General features: G+C 47.1%; 1 pseudogene; it reads left to right on the top strand.

Moving 5' to 3' along the window:
- The first annotated feature begins 11835 nt into the window (after positions 1-11835).
- On the top strand, positions 11836-11953 carry LOC126089875 (5S ribosomal RNA; annotated as a pseudogene).
- Positions 11954-19648: the final 7695 nt, after the last annotated feature.

Genomic DNA, 19648 nt, shown 5'->3' with positions numbered 1-19648 from the left:
ACGTCCGCATGTATCCCGAGCCACCCAACGTGCTCTAGAAGGTGTAAGTCAACTACCCTGGCCAGCAAGATCTCCGGATCTGTCCCCCATTGAGCATGTTTGGGACTGGATGAAGCGTCGTCTCACGCGGTCTGCACGTCCAGCACGAACGCTGGTCCAACTGAGGCGTCAGGTGGAAATGGCATGGCAAGCCGTTCCACAGGACTACATCCAGCATCTGTACGATCGTCTCCATGGGAGAATAGCAGCGTGCATTCCTGCGAAAGGTGGATATACACTGTACTGGTGCCGACATTGTGCATGCTCTGTTGCCTGTGTCTATGTGCCTGTGGTTCTGTCAGTGTGATCATGTGATGTATCTGACCCCAGGAATGTGTCAATAAAGTTTCCCCTTCCTGGGACAATGAATTCACGGTGTTCTTATTTCAATTTCCAGGAGTGTATATCTATTCCACATTAATAAAACTAGAAATCCCAAACATTGTCATCAGAAGCGTTAACTGCCATAAAATGCTTAGCAGTAAGCATCTGGAGCGTGCTGACGTAGAATGTATATGTCGGATTCGGATTCATTTCGTGGAATCGTAAGGGAAGCAATGCGAACACTAACAACTGACAAGTCGGTGAGCTAAATTAGAAGACTATGTCAGGCTCAAACTCATTTGCATAGATTTTTAAGGGGGTGTGATCCGCGCACTAGGAAGCAAAGGCGTAGGAGGCGAATGACCGCAAATATCGTTGGTACGTCACCCAGAGCCTGTTGCACTACAATCCGGATCGAGGTGTAAGAGGTACTCGGATTACTGCTGCTGCTGAGGGAAACACTGAAATTGATTTGATCTGGCTTGTACTTGTTGATTAACTGGCTGTCGATGTACTACAGTTCGATAAACATGTATTTGGTTTGATTCTAAATAAATACACTCCTGCAAATTGAAATAAGAACACCGTGAATTCATTGTCCCAGGAAGGGGAAACTTTTTTGACACATTCCTGGGGTCAGATACATCACATGATCACACTGACAGAACCACAGGCACATAGACACAGGCAACAGAGCATGCACAATGTCGGCACTAGTACAGTGTATATCCACCTTTCGCAGCAATGCAGGCTGCTATTCTCCCATGGAGACGATCGTAGAGATGCTGGATGTAGTCCTGTGGAACGGCTTGCCATGCCATTTCCACCTGGCGCCTCAGTTGGACCAGCGTTCGTGCTGGACGTGCGGACCGCGTGAGACGACGCTTCATCCAGTCCCAAACATGCTCAATGGGGGACAGATCCGGAGATCTTGCTGGCCAGGGTAGTTGACTTACACCTTCTAGAGCACGTTGGGTCACACGGAATACATGCGGACGTGCATTGTCCTATTGGAACAGCAAGTTCCCTTGCCGGTCTAGGAATGGTAGAACGATGGGTTCGATGACGGTTTGGATGTACCGTGCACTATTCAGTGTCCCCTCGACGATCACCAGTGGTGTACGGCCAGTGTAGGAGATCGCTCCCCACACCATGATGCCGGGTGTTGGCCCTGTGTGCCTCGGTCGTATGCAGTCCTGATTGTGGCGCTCACCTGCACGGCGCCAAACACGCATACGACCATCATTGGCACCAAGGCAGAAGCGACTCTCATCGCTGAAGACGATACGTCTCCATTCGTCCCTCCATTCACGCCTGTCGCGACACCACTGGAGGCGGGCTGCACGATGTTGGGGCGTGAGCGGAAGACGGCCTAACGGTGTGCGGGACCGTAGCCCAGCTTCATGGAGACGGTTGCCAATGGTCCTCGCCGATACCCCAGGAGCAACAGTGTCCCTAATTTGCTGGGAAGTGGCGGTGCGGTCCCCTACGGCACTGCGTAGGATCCTACGGTCTTGGCGTGCATCCGTGCGTCGCTGCGGTCCGGTCCCAGGTCGACGGGAACGTGCACCTTCCGCCGACCACTGGCGACAACATCGATGTACTGTGGAGACCTCACGCCCCACGTGTTGAGCAATTCGGCGGTACGTCCACCCGGCCTCCCGCATGCCCACTATACGCCCTCGCTCAAAGTCCGTCAACTGCACATACGGTTCACGTCAACGCTGTCGCGGCATGCTACCAGTGTTAAAGACTGCGATGGAGCTCCGTATGCCACGGCAAACTGGCTGAAACTGACGGCGGCGGTGCACAAATGCTGCGCAGCTAGCGCCATTCGACGGCCAACACCGCGGTTCCTGGTGTGTCCGCTGTGCCGTGCGTGTGATCATTGCTTGTACAGCCCTCTCGCAGTGTCCGGAGCAAGTATGGTGGGTCTGACACACCGGTGTCAATGTGTTCTTTTTTTCATTTCCAGGAGTGTATATGCCTCTCTATAAGCATTAATTTCCTGTATCTTATCTTCTTGGTTCTTAGGCAAAATGTATGTTGGCGGCAGCAGAATCCTTCTGCAGTCAGCTTCAAATATTGGTGCTCTAAATTTTCTCATTAGTGTTCCTCATAAAGAAAATCGCCTTCCTCCAGGGATTCCCATTTGAATTCTCGAAGCATCTACCCACTAATTTGGCTGGAGCCTACAGGAATGTTTCTACAGAGATGTATTCTGAAGGAAACCCAGATCTGCAGGCTCATACACGTTTGGGATGGGGTAGTCAGCAGACAGGTATTTTGCCATTGTTAACTGGGTCAGCTTTTCCGGCATATTCCGAAAATACATCTTAGAACATTTCCTTTTGCTGGTGGGAGGGGGGAAAGCATATTGTTCAATATCTTGATGTTTACAACCGCGACATGTAAGTGCCTATTCCTTCTGAGAAGCATTGGAAACTTTAGCGAGTCTGGAATCATTAACAACTATTCGGCACAGCTAGCGGTGACTTGCCTGCCGGGAGCGGTACAGCCCCAGCTTGTGGGTGGAAGTTCGCAACCAGGTAACATGTTGGCATGCGACCCAGTGGCGTTGGTGGGGGCTGTGGGTGGGGTTGTGGTGGGTGTGGATAGGTGATTGAAGCACCTTACTGGCGCCATAGATCGACAGGTGTCGGCAGGGTTATTTCGGGGCAATAAACGGCTGTTCGGCACAGCAAGCGGCGGCTTGTTGACTGGTTGGTGGGGGCTGTGGGTGGGGTCGAGGTGGGTGTGGATAGGTGATTGAAGCACCTCACTGGCGCCATAGATCGACAGGTGTCGGCAGGGTTCTTTCGGGGCAATAAACGGCTGTTCGGCACAGCAAGCGGCGGCTTGTTGACTGGTTGGTGGGGGCTGTGGGTGGGGTCGAGGTGGGTGTGGATAGGTGATTGAAGCACCTCACTGGCGCCATAGATCGACAGGTGTCGGCAGGGTTCTTTCGGGGCAATAAACGGCTGTTCAGCACAGCAAGCGGCGGCTTGTTGACTGGTAGCAGTACAGCCCTAGCTTGTGGATGGAAGTTTGCAGCCCAGCGACATGTTCGCGTGCGATCCACTGGCAGTCGTGGGGACGGTGGGTGGGAGCATGGCGGGGATGGAGGGGTTATTGAAGCTCCTTACTAGCGCCATAGAGCGGCAGGTCTCGGCAGGATTATTTCGGGGTAGTATACGGAAATTCTAAGTGACTTACCTCCACCAGCATAACAAGGCAGACGACAGGTAGAGCGTAATTAGCGTTGTATATCTTCAGCTCTCAGCTATGTGACTGATGGTTACCACCCGTTTTGGTATCAGAGAGGTTGACTACCTAGCCTGTGGAAGGCCCGCAGCGACATTACACAAGTGTCTGTAGTGGTCACCTGACGAATGTAAATTGACTGCAAGAAAAAGTTAATCACCTTGCAAAGGGACTCTCGTGTTCAAAAATGGTTCAAATGGCTCTAAGCACTACGGGACTTAACATCTGAGGTCATCAGTCCCCTGGACTTAGAACTACTTAAACCTAACTAACCTAAGGACACCACACACATCCATGCCCGAGGCAGGATTCGAACCTGCGACCATAGCAGCAGCGCGGTTCCGGACTGAAGCACCTAGAACCGCTCAGCCACAACGGCCGGCACTCTCACGTTCAATTTAATTAATTAGTCAATCAATTTGTTGTCAATGACGTGCCGCCAGGCAGGTGGAAGCGAGGACGAGAGTGCACTAGATATGATCCACGAGATGGAGAAGCGTTTTTCTGCTTCGGCGACACCTTTTAACGAAATTTCAGTCTCCCAACTACATAGGGATAGATAGCCATCACAATACAGTCAGCTATATTAAAAGATTTATGAAGTGATACGCAGTAGTAACCAAAAATATACTTAGAGGAAATATAGCCTGTGCATGATGTTTACAGGATTTTCACAATAAGAAACGATAGTTTAGCGATGTGAAAACGTTAATATGCTCCGACCTCTTCTGTTTTCAAAAATAACTCGTATAAAAGGGAGGAATCCGTATTTCACGAGACAAATTCGAGGTGTATGGACAACAGCGTTCCCATTTCGGTTTGGGTACAGTGGATTTTTTAAACAGGAAATCTATGCCAGGGGATAGAATTGTAATTAGAAACATACATTGTAACGTTATCGCTTTAATTTGTGGTGTAAGCGGAACTGATAGACAATAAAAGCGGGTTAAAAGCTGTGAGCTGTCTGGGGAAGTTAACCTTGCATTACTGCGCAACAGTTTCACCAGGTATCCAGTCTACCTTACCAAATTCCCAACCAGACTAACATTAATTATAATCTTTTAATAGTTATACGACATCCAGTGATATATATATATAAAAGAGAATTTAAATAAAAAGAAATAAATCAGTTTATATTTGGAAATTTATTTTAACATTGATCATTGAAATTTCAGCATATTAAGCGTGAGTCATAACTAAGCTGATGCCTTATTTAGGATTGTGAAAATGTGAGTTTGTAAACTTACGGAACACATCAAATAGGGAGCCAAGATTGGGAGACTGCGTACAACACTGCATTCATAAAATAACACACGAAGAACGTTGAAACATATGCAAGAGAAAATTAACCACAACCAACCGATTCAATTTTCACCCAAAGAAGTTACACTCGTAGCACAATCCTGTCCGTCGTGTAATTACCACACACTGGTATACTAAATTCATACTAACTCTCTGTGAAATCTTCCCAAAAAGAATAGCTGAGGGCTACTTTGATGATTACACCACATGCTTCACGTGGTCAACTTGGTTTACACAAAGCGTGTAACTCCACAATAATTTTGATAATTAAAATAAATTAGATCGAAAAGCAATTTACAAAAGAAAAACCTCGAACTGGCTACTAACGTCTTACTATTAACCTGATGGGTCAAACAATTATATAAGCACGTGGTAGAGGTCTCACAAAGTACACCCCACGTGGATTGAACATAAAGAAAAGTTGCTATATTGAAAAATATTGTCAAGACGAGATATTATAATTTCACGCACACTCGCATTTAAGATTGATGATCTTAGTTAGAGTTACTGATCAACATGTGGTTCCACTTTACTCACAAAGTAGTGACAAAGCAACTACCGGAATATATTCTGAACTTCACACGAGAATTACACTGCGCTGCAATTTAAGATAACATTAGATATTTTAGAGCTAAACCTGAAATAAAGGTGATTAAATTTTCAGTTAGGCTGAACTTAAGAAATCCATTGTCCTACGGACTTAGCAGACACGCGCTTAGCAGGAGATCTTACCACTTCAGACGCTCGCCACGGACAGACTGATCTGGTCCCTTTCTGAGGGTGGCTCACAAATACAAACGGAAGTGGCCAGAGGGGCAGCTTCCTATACCAACATGACAAGATACGGACAGCACCATACTAAGGATAGAAACCTCTTTGCTTTTAGAAGGCGTAGCTACCTGTTCCGACGTTGATCCTACTGTTCTCTAGCAGACAGGCTTGTCTGCTACCCTCAAGCATGCAACTAGAAATACATTTGCTCATTCATCCTCTCACACAGAAGGGAAGGGGGATGACAGTATCTTATCATATACAGTACATAAAAGAAAGCGGATGTAGGTTCCGTATGAGACTGTGTGACATGAATTACATATAAACTGTGTTTTAAAGTGTAGTAGTGTGACAGATTATTCTTGTTTGTGTGTAAAAGTAACACGTTCCACTACTCAGTCTCCTCCCAGATAGTCAGAAACGCCACAGTAAATTCAGAAGAGGAATTTATGCCGTAAATGACAACAAATTTAAGAAATCAAACATGAAAGGAATCCAACAGAGACCTTTCAACATCCAAGTCGTACCTGCTTCTCTCACAGTGTGCTACAGCCGTCAGCGGCAGGAGAGGTCACGAGGATTCAAACGAGCGGCTAGCCATGGCTTAACCACTTGCGACCGGGGGAGTACAAAGAAAGGTTCCCACTGTTCAGCTCTTGCCCGCAGCTGTAGGGACAAGGCCTGGTTGCTGCACTTATAGCGTCCTCTGGTGGCTGAATATCGAACTAACCACTATGCTGGTTGAGGAAGACAGGGAGGTCACTCGGGTGAATAGGCACGTGCATACACTCGGACCAGTATCGACGCACATGGCTGCAGATGGTGAACCGTGCGGCCCCTCTCTGCAGTCTTCCACACAGTGCGGTGCAGTGGTTTGGAGAATGGGCAGTGAGTAGAGGACGGTGCCTGTATTATCACATGTTGCGTATTTATAGAGTTTCACCTTGCTCCTGCAAATTAATAGTCAATCAATCAACATGATGGACTATTTCCAAGATTGGGATGAATTTCCCGCCATTTGTGTTTGTCTTCAATTATTTTACAGGTGTATGAACCATTAAAGACACGTAACGTGTATCCACAGCACATGTGGCCTGTAATTGAAGAAGTGTCATGATGATCTCTCCATTGGCAAAAGATTCCGGAATAGTCCCCCATTCGGATCTCCGGGAGGGGACTGCCAAGGGGGAGGTTACCATGAGAAAAAGATTGAATAATCTACGAAAGGATAACGTTCTACGAGTCGGGGCGTGGAATGTCAGAAGCTTGAACGTGGTAGGGAAACTAGAAAATCTGAAAAGGGAAATGCAAAAGCTCAATCTAGATGTAGTAGGGGTCAGTGAAGTGAAGTGGAAGGAATACAAGGATTTCTGGTCAGATGAGTATCGGGTAATATCAACAGCAGCAGAAAACGGTATAACACGGTGTAGGATTCGTTGTGAATTGGAAGGTAGGGCAGAGGGTGTGTTACTGTGAACGGTTCAGTGACCGGGTTGTTCTAATCAGAATCGACAGCAGACCAACACCGACAACAATAGTTCAGGTATACATGCCGACGTCGCAAGCTGAAGTTGAACAGATAGAGAAAGTGTATGAGGATATTGAAAGGGTAATGTAGTATGTAAAGGGGGAAAAAAATCTAATAGTCATGGGCGACTGGAATGCAGTTGTAGGGGAAGGAGTAGAAGAAAAGGTGACAGGAGAATATGGGCTTGGGACAAGGAATGAAAGAGGAGAAAGACTAATTGAGTTCTGTAACAAGTTTCAGCTAGTAATAGCGAATACCCTTTTCAAGAATCACAAGAGGAGGAGGTATACTTGGAAGAGGCCGGGAGATACGGGAAGATTTCAATTAGATTACATCATGGTCAGACAGAGATTCCGAAATCAGATACTGGATTGTAAGGCGTACCCAGGAGCAGATATAGACTCAGATCACAATATAGTAGTGATGAAGAGTAGGCTGAAGTTCAAGATATTAGTCAGGAAGAATCAATACGCAAAGAAGTGGGATACGGAAGTATTAAGGAATGACGAGATACGTTTGAAGTTCTCTAACGCTATAGATACAGCAATAAGGAATAGCGCAGTAGGCAGTACAGTTGAGGAGGAATGGACATCTCTAAAAAGGGCCATCACAGAAGTTGGGAAGGAAAACATAGGTACAAAGAAGGTAGCTGCGAAGAAACCATGGGTAACAGAAGAAATACTTCAGTTGATTGATGAAAGGAGGAAGTACAAACATGTTCCGGGAAAATCAGGAATACGGAAATACAAGTCGCTGAGGAATGAAATAAATAGGAAGTGCAGGGAAGCTAAGACGAAATGGCTGCAGGAAAAATGTGAAGACATCGAAAAAGATATGATTGTTGGAAGTACAGACACAGCATACAGGAAAGTCAAAACAACCTTTGGTGACATTAAAAGCAACGGTGGTAACATTAAGAGTGCAACGGGAATTCCACTGTTAAATGCAGAGGAGAGAGCAGATACGTGGAAAGAATACATTGAAAGCCTCTATGAGGGTGAAGATTTGTCTGATGTGATAGAAGAAGAAACAGGAGTCGATTTAGAAGAGATAGGGGATCCAGTATTAGAATCGGAATTTAAAAGAGCTTTGGAGGACTTACGGTCAAATAATGCAGAAGGGATAGATAACATTCCATCAGAATTTCTAAAATCATTTGGGGGAAGTGGCAACAAAGCGACTATTCACGTTGGTGTGTAGAATATATGAGTCTGGCGATATACCATCTGACTTTCGGAAAAGCATCATCCACACAATTTCGAAGACGGCAAGAGCTGACAAGTGCGAGAATTATCCCACAATCAGCTTAACAGCTCATGCATCGAAGCTGCTTACAAGAATAATATACAGAAGAATGGAAAAGAAAATTGAGAATGCGCAAGGTGACGATCAGTTTGGCTTTAGGAAAAGTAAAGGGACGAGAGAGGCAATTCTGACGTTACGGCTAATAATGGAAACAAGGCTAAAGAAAAATCAAGACACTTTCATAGGGTTCGTCGACCTGGAAAAAGCGTTCGACAATATAAAGTGCTGCAAGCTGTTCGAGATTCTGAAAGAAGTAGGGGTAAGCTATAGGGAGAGACGGGTCATATACAATATGTACAACAACCAAGAGGGAATAATAAGAGTGGACGATCAAGAACGAAGTGCTCGTATTAAGAAGGATGTAAGACAAGGCTGTAGCCTTTCGCCCCTACTCTTCAATCTGTACATCGAGGAAGCAATGATGGAAATAAAAGAAAGTTTCAGGAGTGGAATTAAAAAAACATGGTGAAAGGATATCAATGATACGATTCGCTGATGACATTGCTATCCTGAGTGAAAGTGAAGAAGAATTAAATGATCTGCTGAACGGAATGAACAGTCTAATGAGTACACAGTATGGTTTGAGAGTAAATCGAAGAAAGACGAAGGTAATGAGAAGTAGTAGAAATGAGAACAGCGAGAAACTTAACATCAGGATTGATGGTCACGAAGTCAACAAAGTTAAGGAATTCTGCTACCTAGGCAGTAAAATAACCAATGACGGACGGAGCAAGGAGGACATCAAAAGCAGACTCGCTATGGCAAAAAAGGCATTTCTGGCCAAGAGAAGTCTACTAATATCAAATACCGGCCTTAATTTGAGGAAGAAATTTCTGAGGATGTACGTCTGGAGTACAGCATTGTATGGTAGTGAAACATGGACTGTGGGAAAACCGGAACAGAAGAGAATCAAAGCATTTGAGATGTGGTGCTATAGACGAATGTTGAAAATTAGATGGACTGATAAGGTAAGGAATGAGGAGGTTCTACGCAGAATCAGAGAGGAAAGGAATATGTGGAAAACACTGATAAGGAGAAGGGACAGGATGATAGGACATCTGCTAAGACATGAGGGAATGACTTCCATGGTACTAGAGGGAGCTGTAGAGGGCAAAAACTGTAGAGGAAGAAAGAGATTGGAATACGTCAAGCAAATAATTGAGGACGTAGGTTGCAAGTGGTACTCTGAGATGAAGAGGTTAGCACAGGAAAGGAATTCGTGGCGGGCCGCATCAAACCAGTCAGTAGACTGATGACCAAAAAAAAAAAAAAAAGAAAAGAACCATCCCTTCACCACTTAGTAGAACAGTAGGGTATCATAAATCTATCAGTGTCATTTACAGCTGTCAAAATTGCACTCGTGTCAGGGAAGAGGGAGGGGCAGGGGTGGGGAGCATGTGCTGGGGGAAAGGGGAGGGGAGGGGTTGGGGAGCACTTATGCCGATGGAAGAGGAATTGGGAGGGGTGGAGGGTTCTCAGAATGGCGGGTTATTTTCAGGGGGTCATAAATCAGCCCCCAGGATATCATGAATCAATTACCATAACAATAAGGTCACAAATCAATCAGCTGTCAAAATTGCGCTCATACCCCCTTTCCTTCAATACTGTGATGGTCTTGGGTGACATTTCTTCTGATGGAAAGACCCCTTTGGTTGTCATTTGTGGCACCCTTTCACCACTTAGTAGAACAGTAGGGTATCATAAATCTATCAGTTTCATTTACACCTGTCAAAATTGCACTCGTGTCAGGGAAGAGGGAGGGGCAGGGGTGGGGAGCACATGCTGGGGGAAAGGGGAGGGGAGGGGTTGGGGAGCGCTTATGCCAATGGAAGGGGAATTGGGAGGGGTGGGGGGTTCTCAGAAGGGCGGGTTATTTTCAGGGGGTCATAAATCAGCCCCCAGGATATCATGAATCAATTACCATAACAATAAGGTCACAAATCAATCAGCTGTCAAAATTGCGCTCATACCCCCTTTCTTTCAATACTGTAATGGTCTTGGGTGTCATTTCTTCTGATGGAAAGACCCCTTTGGTTGTCATTTGTGGCACCCTTTCAGCACAGCAGTGCATTGACGATTTTGTAAGCCCTGTTTTGTTGCCCTTCATGGCCTGCCTTCCTGTGCTTACATATCAGCAAGATATGCCCGCCTCCACATGGCGAGAGCTTCTACTGCTTGTATTCGTGCTTGCCAAATCCTACCAGTCAACAGGGTCTCTGGCTGCCCCAACTGAGAATGTTTGGAACATTTTAGGCACGGCCCTCCAACTACCTCGGGAGTTTGATGGTGTAACGTGCCACTTGGACAGAATTAAGGCATGATAGTTCTAATGAGCACATTCAACAACTCCGCCAGTCAATGCCAAGTCGAATAACTGCTTGCATAAAGGCCAATGGTGGGCGAGCGTGTTAAAAAAAATGGTTCAAATGGCTCTGAGCACTATGGGACTCAACAGCTGTGGTCATCAGTACCCTAGAACTTAGAACTACTTAAACCTAACTAACCTAAGGACATCACACACATCCATGCCCGAGGCAGGATTCGAACCTGCGACCGTAGCAGTCGCGCGGGTCCGGACTACGCGCCTAGAACCGCGAGACCACCGCGGCCGGCGAGCGTGTTAAAGACTTGCTCAATCTGTGAAGCTCTTTCTCTTGAATAAATGATCCAAGTTTTCCGAAACTGTAGTCATTTGTTTGTATATTTACATCACATCTAGCGATTGCATTCTATTTGTATAATTCCTTCAAGGTCCGTCGCTTCTTTCTTTTTTAGTGTATTATCAAGACCTGACCGGATATTTGTGCAGCATTTTTCTGATAGTACATCACAATAGATAACTGCATCATCTGCAAAAAATTTTTGGTTACTATTATGAAGTGTTCGAAATATTAAACAAAGAGAAAGCTGCTCTTAACGTGTTTCGTCATAATCATCTTGCTGAGGTTGGGAAGAAGCTGTTCTTTCTTTCCCGTGTTTGCAAATTAAGTTTCCATGTACCAACTTCAATTCTCTTGATGAACCTCCATGGAAGTTAACATATTGCGTCCTCCTTACCAACAAATTCTCCATCCAGTCACAAATTTTACCCTACACACTCGCACTTTTGGCAATAACCGTTGCTGACGTACAGAATCAAACGCTTTCGTTAGCCGATAAATACTTCGTCTGCCTGAATGCCTTAATCCATGTGATCCGTGGCTTTCAGCATGTCATATGAAAAAAGCGCAACTAGCGTCCTACATGACAAATGTTTTAGCAATCCATGCTGAATGATATGGAGGGGGGTCATTCTGTTTGAAGGCAACAGCCTTGCCACAGTGGATACACCGGTTCCCGTGAGATCACCGAAATTAAGCGCTGTCGGGCGTGGCTGGCGCTTGGATGGGTGGCCGTCCAGGCGGCCATGCGCTGTTGTCATTTTTCGGGGTGCACTCAGCCTCGTGATGCCAATTGAGGAGCTACTGGACCGAATAGTAGCGGCTCCGGTCACAGAAAACCATCACAATGACCGGGAGAGCGGTGTGCTGACCCCATACGCATCCTATCCACATCCTCAACTGTGGATGACACGGCGGTCGGATGGTCCTGATGGACCACTTGTGGCGTGAAGATGGAGTGCATTCTGTTTGAGGTACCTCTTTACGATTGGGGTCAGAATATGTTGTCAGATTCTACAACAGCTATACAGGGTGGTTCCGTGAATGGTGTTACAAAGGGGTAGATGTATCAATTTGAGGTATGGCACCGTGGTCCGAAAACCAGCGAGCCGAAACTATAAGCGAAAATCATTCTGAAACATCTGATAGTAGCCCTCTTCAACTGCAGTCTCTTTGCTTTCAGTAATTTGGGAGGAGGAAGTGTGGAAGAAAATAAGAGAAAATGTCTAGTAAACATGGCGTCTAAAGTAAATACCTTAAGAGCTATGAGAACTTGTTCATCTTCGCTAATGCGAAACACATCTCTGTACAAGCGCACTGGAAGTAGAAGAAATCCACTAGCATGGGTAAGAGAACGACTTTCGCTTTTAACTTTCGACTCGGTCGTTTCTGGATCGGGTTGACGGAGGAGATAGAGGAGATAGAGAAGATCCAAAGAAGAGCGGCGCGTTTCGTCACAGGGTTATTTGGTAACCGTGATAGCGTTACGGAGATGTTTAACAAACTCAAGTGGCAGACTCTGCAAGAGAGGCGCTCTGCATCGCGGTGTAGCTTGCTCGCCAGGTTTCGAGAGGGTGCGTTTCTGGATGAGGTATCGAATATATTGCTTCCCCCTACTTATACCTCCCGAGGAGATCACGAATGTAAAATTAGAGAGATTAGAGCGCGCACAGAGGCTTTCAGACAGTCGTTCTTCCCGCGAACCATACGCGACTGGAACAGGAAAGGGAGATAATGACAGTGGCACCTAAAGTGCCCTCCGCCACACACCGTTGGGTGGCTTGCGGAGTATAAATGTAGATGTAGATAGATGTAGACCAGTGGCCCTTCCCTCAGATTGATACAATTACCCTTCCCATCATTCTTGAAAGTTTATAGTATCGTCACCCCGTACTCACTATCAGATCAAAAGTGTCCGGACACCCCTGTGTACGAAGGGTGTCCGTAAAATAAGGTTCCCAATTCTTTTTTCACAGTGTGAAACATGTTTATTTCATGAATGGGTACATTTTTGGAAAGTTCAGGCTTTAACCTATTTTTCTACATAGTCGCCACTGAGGTCAATACATATTTGCATGCGGTGTACGAGCTTTTGAATGCCCGAGTCAAAAAAATCTGCCGCCAACCCGCGCAGATACCTGAGAACCGCTTCTTCCAGCTCTTCTCTGTCGCCGAAATGCGTTCCACCCAGGTGTTTCTTCATGTCAGGGAAGAGATGGAAGCCACTTCGGGCTACGTCCAGGCTGTAGGGAAGGTATTTGACAATAACCCTATACAAATTTTGCGATGAGCTCGTTGATGGCTTTAGCGGCGTGCGGTCTAGCGTTATCCAGATGCAAACGCACCTCCTTGGACAGCATACCCCTCCTCTTGTTTTGAGCCGCACGGCGCAATTTTTGCAGTGTCTTGCACTACCCGGCAGCGCTGATTGTTGTACCGGTGGGCAAGAACTCGCACAGCAATACCCCCTTCCTGTCCCAAAACACTGTTGCCATCACTTTGCCGACACTTTGCGTTTGTTTGAATTTTCGCGATCTCGGCGACTCTGGGTGCTTCCATTGTTTGGACTGTTCTTTGGTTTGGGGTGTGCGGTAGTGCACCAAAGACTCGTCTCCAATGACGACGGAGTCGAGGTAGTCCTCGCTATGAGTTCCGTGATATTTAAGAAGTTCTTGGGCCGCTTCAACGCGTTGAAATTTGTGGTCTTCGGTCAACATTCTTGGCACCCACCTCGCGCAAACCTTACGATACCCTAGATTCTCCGTCAAAATCTTGTCAATAGAGGTTTTGCTGACATCAGGGATCATTTAGGAGAGCTCACGAACCGTCACTCTTCGATCTGAGAGCACCGCTGCCTCTACTTTTGCGATTGTTTCGTCAGAAACAGACTGCCGTCCGGAACGCTCCTCATAATGGACGTCAGTACCCCCGTTCTTGAACTCTCTGCACAATTTGCGCACGTGTTGTACGCTCATACACTTGTCTCCATAGATTTCGCATAGCTGGGAATGGATTTCTGTGGGTGCAATGTTTTTTGCAGGCAGGAAACGGATCACCGAGCGCAGCTCACACCTGACGGGCGAAGCGAGGGGCAGATCCACCACGTACGGCTGCCAAGCCAAGACTGTAGTGATGGGGAGCTCGTGAATGAGTCGTTCAAATGAACGCTTCACTCCAGTGAAGTGTGAACTAACCATTCAATTTCAATGAACTGGTACTTCAAACTCTTCACAGATAGCACACTCCACACTTTTTTCTAGTTCACTCACTCTCTTCCCCTCTCCCTCTACCACTACATCGGCGATACGTCACTTCACTTCAAGTCCTCTCTCTACTGCCTGTCGGCGAATCGAACGGTGTTTGTTGGGAACGATAGGTTTACGAGGGTTTGGTGAGGTGAGGGGCGAGGGGAATGCAGCGTCAGCTGCTTCCTGCAGTGCTGACATCATTACCCGTGACTATTTGTGCAGTTAAACTTCGCGTCTACGGGTAGCCTACCGTTGGCAGCGCTTGCAGACAAATGAAAATTAAAAATACAAACGAAGAGGCTGGCTGTGTGAGCACGCACAGCCAACATGAAAATAAGAGGTTTGTTAATAACACTGAAAGAGGGATTTTACCTGAAATCGTACCAATGACTACAGGTGACAGTTTACGTTTTGAATCTGGAGGGTTATTATTCTCAACAAAAATAAAATCTACAGGAAAAATTCTGAATAATTACTTAACGTAGGTATATAGACTATGTGATGGTGGTAAACGTACTCATTCTATTTTGGATAAAATTTTAAAAGGAACATAAAATTGGACTGCATTTCGCTGGTAGCCCTAGTTTTCTGTCCATGAATACAACAAATAATGTTTAATTAGGCAGATAAAGACTTTTTTGGGCGCTTCATGGGAAAATGTCGAGCAAGATTAAATGTAATACCTTCTTTATATGTGACAGGCTTCTCTGTTTATCTTTCCTTTGTCCCCCTCAACCATGCTCTATTAAGTTAACTCAGACGCTGTAAGAGCGTAAAACGTTGCGTGCACGTTACTGCATAGTGCGGCCATCTGTTGGTAAAATTATGAAGTATTACGAAGCTTTATTGTACGAGCGAGGCGAAGCTAGCGTAGCCGCGGCTGAGCGGCGAACTGGGCAACTTCGCCAGGCTTCCATACTTCACGAATGAACTACTTCATTTGAACGCTTCACGGCAAAGAGTGAAATGAATGAAGTAGTTCACGGGAATGAACGAGTTCGACCCATCTCTACAAGACTGAGCTCAGCAGGCAGCTCGCTTGGGAGGGGATTTGGAGTGGGGGAACCACTCGCGAGATCCACCGTAACAGCACTTTTCAGGACTGTAGCGCCATGGGAACCTTATTTTACGGACACCCCTGTGTAATGCGGAATTGACCGCTAGATGTCACCCGCTAGTATAAAAGGAAGCAGAGACTATCGTGTTGTCAGTACGAAAGCACTAACGGTGAAGCGGATTGATCAGGAGAACACTTCGAACGTTTGCTAGTCGTTAGAGACCACCAGAGTAACAAATCCATCAGGCACAATTCTACGCTGCTAAAGCCGGCCAAGTCCGCTGTTGGTGATTGCGGATTCGAAACGCGAAGAAACGTCTGCAACTAAACCAAGACCAGACAGATCTCATATACTAACAGACAGGGATCGTCGACCATTGCGGAGGGTGGCAGTAAAAAATTGCACAAAATCAGCAGAAGGGATCGCTCGTCACTTCCAAAATAACACCAGCTCTCCAGCTAGCACAGTGCTAGTGCGTATCGAGTTAAAATATTTGCGTACAATGCTCGAGCCATTTCTCGTAAGCCAGATACACTCCTGGAAATGGAAAAAAGAACACATTGACACCGGTGTGTCAGACCCACCACACTTGCTCCGGACACTGCGAGAGGGCTGTACAAACAATGATCACACGCACGGCACAGCGGACACACCAGGAACCGCGCTGTTGGCCGTCGAATGGCGCTAGCTGCGCAGCATTTGTGCACCGCCGCCGTCAGTGTCAGCCAGTTTGCCGTGGCATACGGAGCTCCATCGCAGTCTTTAACACTGGTAGCATGCCGCGACAGCGTGGACGTGAACCGTATGTGCAGTTGACGGACTTTGAGCGAGGACGTATAGTGGGCATGCGGGAGGCCGGGTGGACGTACCGCCGAATTGCTCAACACGTGGGGCGTGAGGTCTCCACAGTACATCGATGTTGTCGCCAGTGGTCGGCGGAAGGTGCACGTGCCCATCGACCTGGGACCGGACCGCAGCGACGCACGGATGCACGCCAAGACCGTAGGATCCTACGCAGTGCCGTAGGGGACCGCACCGCCACTTCCCAGCAAATTAGGGACTCTGTTGCTCCTGGGGTATCGGCGAGGACCATTCGCAACCGTCTCCATGAAGCTGGGCTACGGTCCCGCACACCGTTAGGCCGTCTTCCGCTCACGCCCCAACATCGTGCAGCCCGCCTCCAGTGGTGTCGCGACAGGCGTGAATGGAGGGACGAATGGAGACGTGTCGTCTTCAGCGATGAGAGTCGCTTCTGCCTTGGTGCCAATGATGGTCGTATGCGTGTTTGGCGCCGTGCAGGTGAGCGCCACAATCAGGACTGCATACGATCGAGGCACACAGGGCCAACACCCGGCATCATGGTGTGGGGAGCGATCTCCTACACTGGCCGTACACCACTGGTGATCGTCGAGGGGACACTGAATAGTGCTCGGTACATCCAAAGCGTCATCGAACCCATCGTTCTACCATTCCTAGACCGGCAAGGGAACTTGCTGTTCCAACAGGACAATGCACGTCCGCATGTATCGCGTGCCACCCAACGTGCTCTAGAAGGTGTAAGTCAACTATCCTGGCCAGCAAGATCTCCGGATCTGTCCCCCATTGAGCATGTTTGGGACTGGATGAAGCGTCGTCTCACGCAGTCTGCACATCCAGCACGAACGCTGGTCCAACTGAGGCGCCAGGTGGAAATGGCATGGCAAGCCGTTCCACAGGACTACATCCAGCATCTCTACGATCGTCTCCATGGGAGAATAGCAGCCCACATTGCTGCGAAAGGTGGATATACACTGTACTAGTGCCGACATTGTGCATGCTCTGTTGCCTGTGTCTATGTGCCTGTGGTTCTGTCAGTGTGATCATGTGATGTATCTGACCCCAGGAATGTGTCAATAAAGTTTCCCCTTCCTGGGACAATGAATTAACGGTGTTCTTATTTCAATTTCCAGGAGTGTATTTCTGTTGTCAATGTTAGGTGACGCTAGAGGTGGTATACAGGGCAACGTTAGTGGGCAGTGGAGGACTGGACACGAGTGATTTAGATGAATCACGCTATATCCTGTGGTAATCCGATGGAAGGGTTTGGGTTTGTCGATTGGTGGAGACCGTCACCTGTCCGGATACTGCAAATCCGATAGTGTCTTCACATGAGACTGGACGGCAGTTTTGTGAATCACTTCTGCTACCCTTCTACACTCACGCTCATAAATTAAGGATAATGCTGATACAGTGTGAAACTACGCTCTGGTGGGCGGTTTGCGGGTTTAAATCACCTCGGGGTATGACAGTGCGGCGCGTGTGACCTGCGGTCGTCGCACGGCGGCGCTGGCAGCAGTCCACATGCGCAGAGATTTGTTGCTGCATGTCAGAGTATGGTGCAGCGAGTAAGTGTGCAGACGCTTTCAGACGTGCTAATGCTGACAGTGTGTTGAAAATGGCTCAAAACACATATTGATGACGTAATGAGGGGTAGAATACTGGACGACTGGAGTCTGGTCAAACACAGCAAGTCGTAGCCACAAAACCTGATCTCAGGATTATGGCAACGGTTCCAGCAGACAGGAAACATGTCCTGGCGCTACATTACGGGTCGTCCACAGTGTACAACGCCACAAGAAGACCGATACCTCACCATCAGTGCCCGCAGACGGCCACGGAGTACTGCAGGTAGCCTTGCTCGGGACCATACCGCAGCCACTGGAACAGTTGTCTCCAGACACACAGTCTACAGACGACTGAACAGACATGGTTTATTCGCCAGGAGACCTGCAAGGTGCATTCCATTGACCCCTGGTCACAGGAGAGCCTGTAAAGCCTGGTGTCAAGAACATAGTACATGGTCATTGGAGCAGTGGTCCCAGGTTAAGTTCACGGACGAGTCCAGGTATAGTCTGAACAGTGATTCTCGCTGGGTTTTCATCTGGCGTGAACAAGGAACTAGATACCAACCCCTTAATGTCCTTGAAAGGGACCTGTATAGAGGTCGTGGTTTGATGGTGTGGGGTGGGATTGTGATTGGTGCACGTACAGCCCTGCACGTCTTTGACAGAGGAATTGTAACGGGTCAGGTGTATCGGGACGTCATTCTGCACCAGTATGTCCGCCTTTTCTGTGGTGGATGGATGATAACGCACGGCCCCTCCAGACCTGCCATCGTGGAAGAGCACCTTGAAACAGAAGGTATCAGGCGAATGGAGTGGCCTGCCTGTTCTCCAGACCTTAACTCCATCGAGCACGTCTGGGATGCTCTCGGTCGACGTATCGCTGCACGTCTTCAAAACCCTACTACACTTCAGGAGCTCCGACAGGCACTGGTGCAAGAATGGGAGGCTATACACCAGCAGCTGCTCGACCACCGGATCCAGAGTATGCCAACCCTTTGCGCGGCCTGTGTACGTGTGCATTGTGATCATATCACATATTGATGTCGGGGTACATGCGCAAGAAACAGTGGAATTTTGTAGCACATGTGTTTCGGGACGGTTTTCTCAACTTACTACCAATACCGTGGTTTTACAGATGTGTGTCGTGTGTGTTCCGTATGTGCCTATGCTATTAGCGCCAGTTTTGTGTAGTGCCTCTTTGTGTGGCATAACATTCTGCAATTATTTTTAATTTATGAGCATGAGTGTAGTAGAGGTCTGTGACACGTGCTGTCTTCCATTTACAGGCATAATTTTCCGTCCAGTGGATCTACGGTTTATTACGGTTAAAGTGGAAGCTAACTAAGCTGCAAATTCTGTATAGAATCTTATGGGGGTCCCATAAGTCCCTCGAGCCTTGGTTAATTTTAGCTGTTTTACCTGTTTGACAACGCCATTGACACTAATTTCTACACCACTCACCTTTCATCTGGTGCGAGAACTGGGGCAGTACTTTCGTATCTTTCTTTGTAAAGGTACATTTGAAAACGAAGGTCAGCATTTCTGATTCCGCTTTGCTACCTTCACTTTGAGTTCCTGTGTCACATATGAGTGTCTGCACACTCTCCGTTGTATAGTAGTACTACCAAAAGAAATCATCATTTATTATTTCAGTCTAACTTAACGCATCTTAACTATACAAAATCTATGTATGCGTTTTTTTTAATTATTACGTGGCTTATCAGAAACCATATGTTTGTTGCCAGCCAGCCATAATCCCTGCTTT

This window comes from Schistocerca cancellata, chromosome 6 (assembly GCF_023864275.1).
Source record: "Schistocerca cancellata isolate TAMUIC-IGC-003103 chromosome 6, iqSchCanc2.1, whole genome shotgun sequence".
In the NCBI taxonomy this organism is placed as follows: Eukaryota; Metazoa; Arthropoda; class Insecta; order Orthoptera; family Acrididae; genus Schistocerca; species Schistocerca cancellata.
The sequence above is the reverse complement of the archived record's forward strand: the minus strand, read 5'-3'. Positions and strand labels throughout refer to the sequence as shown.